Source organism: Panthera pardus, unplaced genomic scaffold, assembly GCF_024362965.1.
Source record: "Panthera pardus isolate Hobbes unplaced genomic scaffold, ASM2436296v1 HiC_scaffold_22, whole genome shotgun sequence".
NCBI classification, from domain to species: Eukaryota; Metazoa; Chordata; class Mammalia; order Carnivora; family Felidae; genus Panthera; species Panthera pardus.
This window is the reverse complement of record NW_026526788.1, coordinates 52,341,094-52,347,640: the sequence shown is the minus strand read 5'-3', so window position 1 is coordinate 52,347,640 and position 6,547 is coordinate 52,341,094. Positions and strand designations below refer to the sequence as shown.

At 40.9% G+C, this 6,547-nt stretch overlaps 1 long non-coding RNA gene across 2 annotated transcripts; it reads left to right on the top strand.

The window, feature by feature from the left end:
- Window positions 1-1,241: 1,241 nt before the first annotated feature.
- LOC109264662 (uncharacterized) lies at window positions 1,242-6,097 on the top strand. Of its 2 annotated transcripts, none has more exons than XR_002078824.2 (3): window positions 1,242-1,791; window positions 1,895-2,058; window positions 3,857-6,097. It is a non-coding gene; the product is annotated as an uncharacterized LOC109264662 (long non-coding RNA). The 2 variants fall into 2 exon arrangements; XR_002078823.2 differs by having other exon boundaries at window positions 1,244-1,791; window positions 1,895-2,052.
- Window positions 6,098-6,547: the final 450 nt, after the last annotated feature.

Genomic DNA, 6,547 nt, shown 5'->3' with positions numbered 1-6,547 from the left:
CTCAGATTTCTTAGCAGATCACAAACTGGTCCACTGATACACAATTTAACATAGTTTATGAAACTTTGAAATGTGCATCCCCTTCAACCCAACAATTCTACAGAAATACTCACACATGCACACAAAGATGTTTGTACAAGGATGTTCAGTATTGCACTGCTTGTTAAGCCAAAGAAAAAAATCTTAAATAGTGCAAGGTCCATGAGGAATCGAGTAAATATAGTCCACTCTACTGTGGAATAGCCACAGTCATACAAAATAATGGAGTAAATCTGTCTATGCTGGCATTTCAATCTATTCAAGATATACTGTTAAGGAAAACACACAAATTACAGAAGAGTAGGTATGCATCCCATTCTCATTTTTTTTGTGTGAGGTAAAAAATGTTTTTATATGCACTGAAATAAATCTGAGACAGTATATAACAAAGAATTATCACTAGGAGGTTAATATGAAGCCCTTCAATTTTAAATTTGACATATTTCTGTGTTTAGGAGCTTGTGTGGGGGGGGGGGGGGGTGTGTGCACGCACGTGTGTATGCATGTATTGCTTTTGCAATTAGAAAAAAAATGTATTTTAATATGATCAACCAAAAGAAAGACCTGGTTTTCCACTAGCATTCACTACTGTTCCAAGTGAGTTGTAGGCAAATGTCTCAAGTCTTCCCAGAGCCCAAGATGCTAGATTCCAGCCTGGGAATCTGTCTCTTGTGCAGAGCTTGAAGGTGACATGAGACTGGCCCTCCGGTCACGAACGGGAGCTCCAAGAGACAGCATCCAAGGACAAAAGCTAAAGAGATAGCCAAAGAGCTCACCCCATGGGGCCAGGCAGAGAGGCAAAATCCACTGGATGAGAACCTCTGACACCAAGCCAAAGCCAGCTGGCACTGAATGGAAGGTGTCTGTGGCTCTGAAGTGATCTGAACAGCTGAGGTGGAGTGTGGCTCACAGGGCATCTGCCACCTCAGAAGCCGGAAGGGAGGAAACCATCAAGGTAGGGAGCCATCAGTGAATAACCAGAGTATAAAGAAGCAATAAAGCATTATGCTTGTTTCAATTTCCTATTTAGAATGGTTTCAGACTTTCAAAAAGGAAAAGAAAAAACATTTACCTTCTTAAATTATAAAGTTTTTTAGGTGTAATTTAATTTCTTTCCAGTCATAGGTCTGCGAAAATTTGCATACTGCCATGATGCAAATAATTTTTTTTTTTTTTCAGAGCACCTCATTATACTCCACTGGCTTGGAAGGATTTTATAAAATCAAGCCTATCCCTCTTCCTTTGACATATGATTTTGGTAACTGATCACCATAGCAGACAGTTGCTGCAAGATGGTACCCCCAACTCCCAAAACATTCGTCTGGGAGGAAGAAGTTCCCTTCCCCATTTCTATCCCCCGAAAGCTGTTTGTCTGAGCCCTCTAGGGCAGGCAGCCATCGCCCAGTGCAGCAGAGCAGGGTGAGAAGTCCTTTTTAGGCAAGATATTAAAAGGAGTTGGCTGAGCAGATCTAAAACCCTTGGTCAACAGGGCGGGGCCAGCCCCGGGGCAGAAGTATTACTTCACAGTTGCATTGGCTTCCTGTGGCTGCCAATAGAGGCGGCATCTGGCAGCCAGCCCACCGCAGAGAAGAGGGAACTCCGCAGAGAAGAAACTAGCAACGAGGCCCCAAAGGTGGAAGTGCAGCCTGAGAAACTTGAGCCGGCCCGCGACTGTGCCGGCCTTGCCACTCACTCTGCAGGGTGTGGCGTGCAGGACCCCTCCGGCTTCACAAGACTGATATGCCTCCTGTGGTGAGCACATTCCATATGCACTTTTCACACACCATTTCATCCCTATCATTTATTCCATATCATAAGGCTATTAGGCAGGTGCTGTAATTTTTCCATTTTTCAGACAGAGAAACAGAAGCCCAAAGAGGTGAAATAACTTGCCCCAGGACGCACAAGCAGGAAACAGAGGAGCCAGGATTCAAACCCCCTGTGTGGCCATCCCTGGAGCCCAGACTCTGACCGCAGCCACTTCAGCTTTCAAGTGAAAATCAAGATGATGAGGTAAAGGTTAGTGCTGCCTCCAACTGACACTGGGGATTGGAGCAATCTTGTCTCCTCCCTTGTAGGTAATATTTTGGGTTTCCTTCCTTGCACACAGCCAGGCAAATGACTGCAATTCTAAAAAGAGATAAATATAAAAACAAGAAGTGAAACACTACAGACACCTGAAACCCGACCATTTCTGCAAGCTCGAGCTAGCAGAGTCGCCTCGCAACAGAAATAGTTCTGTCCTGTTTAGATAGGCTTTGTTTTGCTACATGGCTGCATATGCAGTGAAGTGATATCAAGTCCTGAGGGTCCACTCCTTTGATGAGTTAAACACACAAAGGCCTACATTTTGATGTAATCTGATAGCATGTAGTTAAGTCCTAGACAAAGTGCAACTGTGAGGAAGTGATAAACCCAACTTCCTGCACAAAGCCGCCTGAGATAACACTTTCCATGGACTGGAGAAAAAAAGAGAGAGAGAGAGAGAGAGAGAGAGAGACATGATTGCTACAGAATTTTAAAAGAACTATTCCATTCTTAATAAATAAACCCTTCTCCATGGGGCTCCAGCAACAGCTAAATAAAACTGACTGCAGTCAGGTGACTATGTAGTATTTCCACATATGACTTAATTCTCACTTTTATTCATAGACAGTGTCAATCACTGGAGATTCACTTGATTTTTTTCTCTTAAGAGTACTCTAGTTCAAACTTGAAATCTCAGGTATCTTCTTGGCCAGAACATCCCTGCAGTTGACCAAGAACTCGAATTGAGGGAATTGAGTTTGCATTAACTGGCTTAATGGTGTTCCCACTGAGTCATTAAAGAGGTTGAATCAGTCTGAATAAACACACATTGGAAGAGTTGTCAGATTATGGAAGGACCAATAACTATTTCCACAATGCCAAAACAAGGTCAGTCATGGTTTCACTAAGGGTTCTCAAGAATCATGTCCTATCTAAACAACCAATAAGGGCTGACTGTGCTGGGAATTTTCTGTGAATACATTTACTCCTTTACTAATATAGCAAATATTGTAGAGATTTTTATCTCACAATATTCCCCAAAGAGCACCTACTATGTGCTAGGAAATACAATAGCAAACACAAAAGAAACAGCCCCTTCCCTCAAAGACTAGTTAGGAAGATGAATAGTAAAGTAAACATAGAAATATGTGTAAATCACAAATTTTATTGAGTGCTTTGACGAGAAAGGACAGGGTGGCCTGATTTCGGTTTTGGATGAGGTGATCACTTCCCTGATGATGTGATATTTAGGCCTGAATCATTCAAGCAGACCAAGAGGGAGGGAAGACAGTTTCGGCAGAGAAAACAGGCCATATCAAGGCCTTGAGTTGGCAAACAGCATGGTGCCTTCAGAAGCTAAAGGAAGGCCATGTGTCCAGAATAAATTAAATAAGGAGAGAGAGAGAGTCTGATATAATCCTGGAAAGCACAGAGGAGCCAGATCAGGCAAGGGCCTTGCAGGCCATGTAAAGAAGTTTGGCTTTATCGTGAGCATACTGGGGATTATTCCAGAAAACACTGCTGAACCTCTAATAGTGTTTTGTTTGTACATTGTTTACTAGGCAAGGCTCTCAGAGAAATGAAGCAGCCCTAACATTCTTTGGGGAATATTGTGAGATAAAAATCTCTACAAGTAATCTGGAGCATTAAAGGTATTCCCCTCAGTTCAGCCAGTTCAGCCAAGCCACAAACTGGGAGGGGGGAAAAATCAGAATGATAAAAAAATTTAACGAACCATGTCATTTTATTATTTTGATATGATTATAGAGTCACATGGTTGTACATATAGATACACTCGCCATATGGACAAATCCTCTTGTTTTACAAAAGAAACTAAGGCCCAGAAATAGACTTTGGAGATGCCTTTGCTGCAGTCATTGGGATGGGAAAGTGAATGTCCTGCTGCTGAGAATATCACAATGGATCTGAAAAACTGGGCTTCCAACATGTAAAACCAGCTTCAAGTTTTCTTTCATTAGGGCTTCTTAATGTGTTGGTTTTATTCCACAATCAAGTGATGCTTTAAATCTTTCAGGCACAGGTTAATAAAAGTCATTTTTTCCTCTTGTGTCTATTTCCAAGCCCTGACCCCTATGTTTCTGAGAACCTACTCTGCGTAAACCCCACTGGCTACCTGGCCCTCAACTGATGGGTTTTGAAGCACTGAGTATGATTAGAGATTTGCTTTTGATTCTGAGGCTCGTGACAAGGGATCCTGGCCCTGAAGCTAGGGAATTTGCTGGTTTGAGATTGAATCAAGTTCTTAAAAAAAAGGATTGACACTTCAGGGCCAACCAGACATTGCCTTTGCTATTCTGATGACTTTCGACTTGGGGCTGAGTGGATTCCTGCTATGTAGTAGCATTTTGACCTCAGTACAGTTTCATTTAGTTGACCTCAGAGAAAATCCTCTACCTCTCTGGGCCTCTACTTCTCTTCAGATGATGCCTAAGACACTTACATGTCCAACATTCTATATGTTGGCAAGACAAATAAAAAAAGTTTAGAATCTTGACAGAAAATGTCCTTAGCACCTCACTTCCTATAATAGAATGGAAAGAAGGAAGGAAGGAAGGAAGGAAGGAAGGAAGGAAGGAAGGAAGGAAGGACAGAAGAAGACTGGGGTTGGAGGAGAGAGGAGGGAGGGAGAGAAGGTAAAAAGGAAGGAAAAGAAGGAAGAAGTCATTAGTGAACAAAACTAAGGAAGGAAAAAAGGCAAAAGCTGTGCTTTCCATACCACTCTGCAACCTTAATAGAAATAGATTGGGCTTGAGTTGTGAATAAGTTATTGTTTATTTAGCCATCAAAACACAGCCCAGTGGAGTATACCTAAGCATCCTTTGCAGATTAAGATTCTGGATACCCATGCGTCAGCAACTTATGTTTAAGAAAACAAATGAAGTTTCAGGAAAAAAATTGTTAGAGAAGAGTTATGCTTTTTTTTTTTTTTTTTTTTTTTTTTTTAAATATTTCAGGGTTGCCTGGGTGGCTCAGCCTGTTAAGGACCAGACTTCAGTTCAGGTCATGATCTCACAGTTTGTGAGTTCCAGCCCCGCATATGGCTCTCTGCTATCAGTGCGGAGCCCGCTTTGAATCCTCTGTCTCCCTCTCTCTCTGCTCCTCCCTTGCTCTCTCTCTCTCAAATAAACAAATATTTTTCTTAAAAAGAAAAATAAATAAATTTGAAATGCCTTATATTGCAAAGATTTTGTAAATCATTGACATCTACGGAAATCACTTAGCCCAGAGGCTAGCACTTAGTAAGTACTCAGTAAATGTTATTTAATGCTATAATTCATACTACAGAGAACCAGAAAACTTGAAATCCAGACCTCTGAACGGATAGCTATGTGATTTAAGCAGGTGTCTCTGCCTCTCTAAGTCTGTTTTCCAAATCTGAAAGAAGAATGGATTGGATTCAATTGAATGAGGTGGCATACAGAGCTTCTCCAGCTGCTATTCTCCAAGTCCATTTCAATTGTGTTAGGGCCCCCATGTTTGAATTGAACATTAATATTTTAATGAAAATAATTTCTTTCTCACACCGTATTGTAAAGCACCTGCACAACTTTGCAGAGCATTTCTCTTTCCTTCCCTAAGCAGATTCTGGAGCACTAAAATTAAAGAGAAGTAAAGGGGATTAACATTTCCCTAAAAGGACCAATTGGAAGGGCAACTTCAGGGCACTAGTTAAAATGTCAGTCCCCTTAATAAATGTCCAGTTAGGGAGTCTGGTCCTAGTACTGCATTGTAGTATTTAGAGGACTGTGAGAGTGGGGTCAAGCTCTGTTGGCTCTTAACTCCATCACAACATCTGCTCAAGACTCAGGACTTCCTAAAACTGGATTTTAAACACCCCTAAGAGACTGCCATTTCCCTGAGGGTTTCTCTTCAAGTAAAAATGTTTTTGCCTCCCAAATTGAGTCAACACATCTGTTCCTACCTATCTTAAAAGCTTCATCAATTCAATAATTGTCCAAAAGGAAGAGGGAAAAAAAAAAGCTATTGTGTGATGAAAACTTTTGGCAAATCTTATGAAAACACATTCTTAAAACATCTCTCATTTCTGAGAAACAAAGTAAAATGTATGAATTGTGTTTTGTTTCATGACGAACAAAATGATTCATTGCTACAATGAGGTATTTTGACCATATCTACATAAAACAAGTATGAACATTCAATTGAAAAAATAAAAATAACTCAATTAGAAAAATAAACTTTGAGTACCTCCTCTCTAAACGGCACTGAACTTGGCCTCAAAAAACTAGGCAGGTTGTCATGCTCAAGTTTAAGTTATTTAGGTGTTAGCTGTAGCTTCTATGCACTGAGAAGTTTCTTTACAGCTACTTCTCTGTGCTAACACAGTAGTCTCCAGCCACATGTGGCTACTGAGTGCTTGAAATGTGGCTGGTTAAATTGAGATGTTTTATAAGAGTAAAATACACACTAGATTTAGAAGATTTAGGGCAAAAAGAGAATG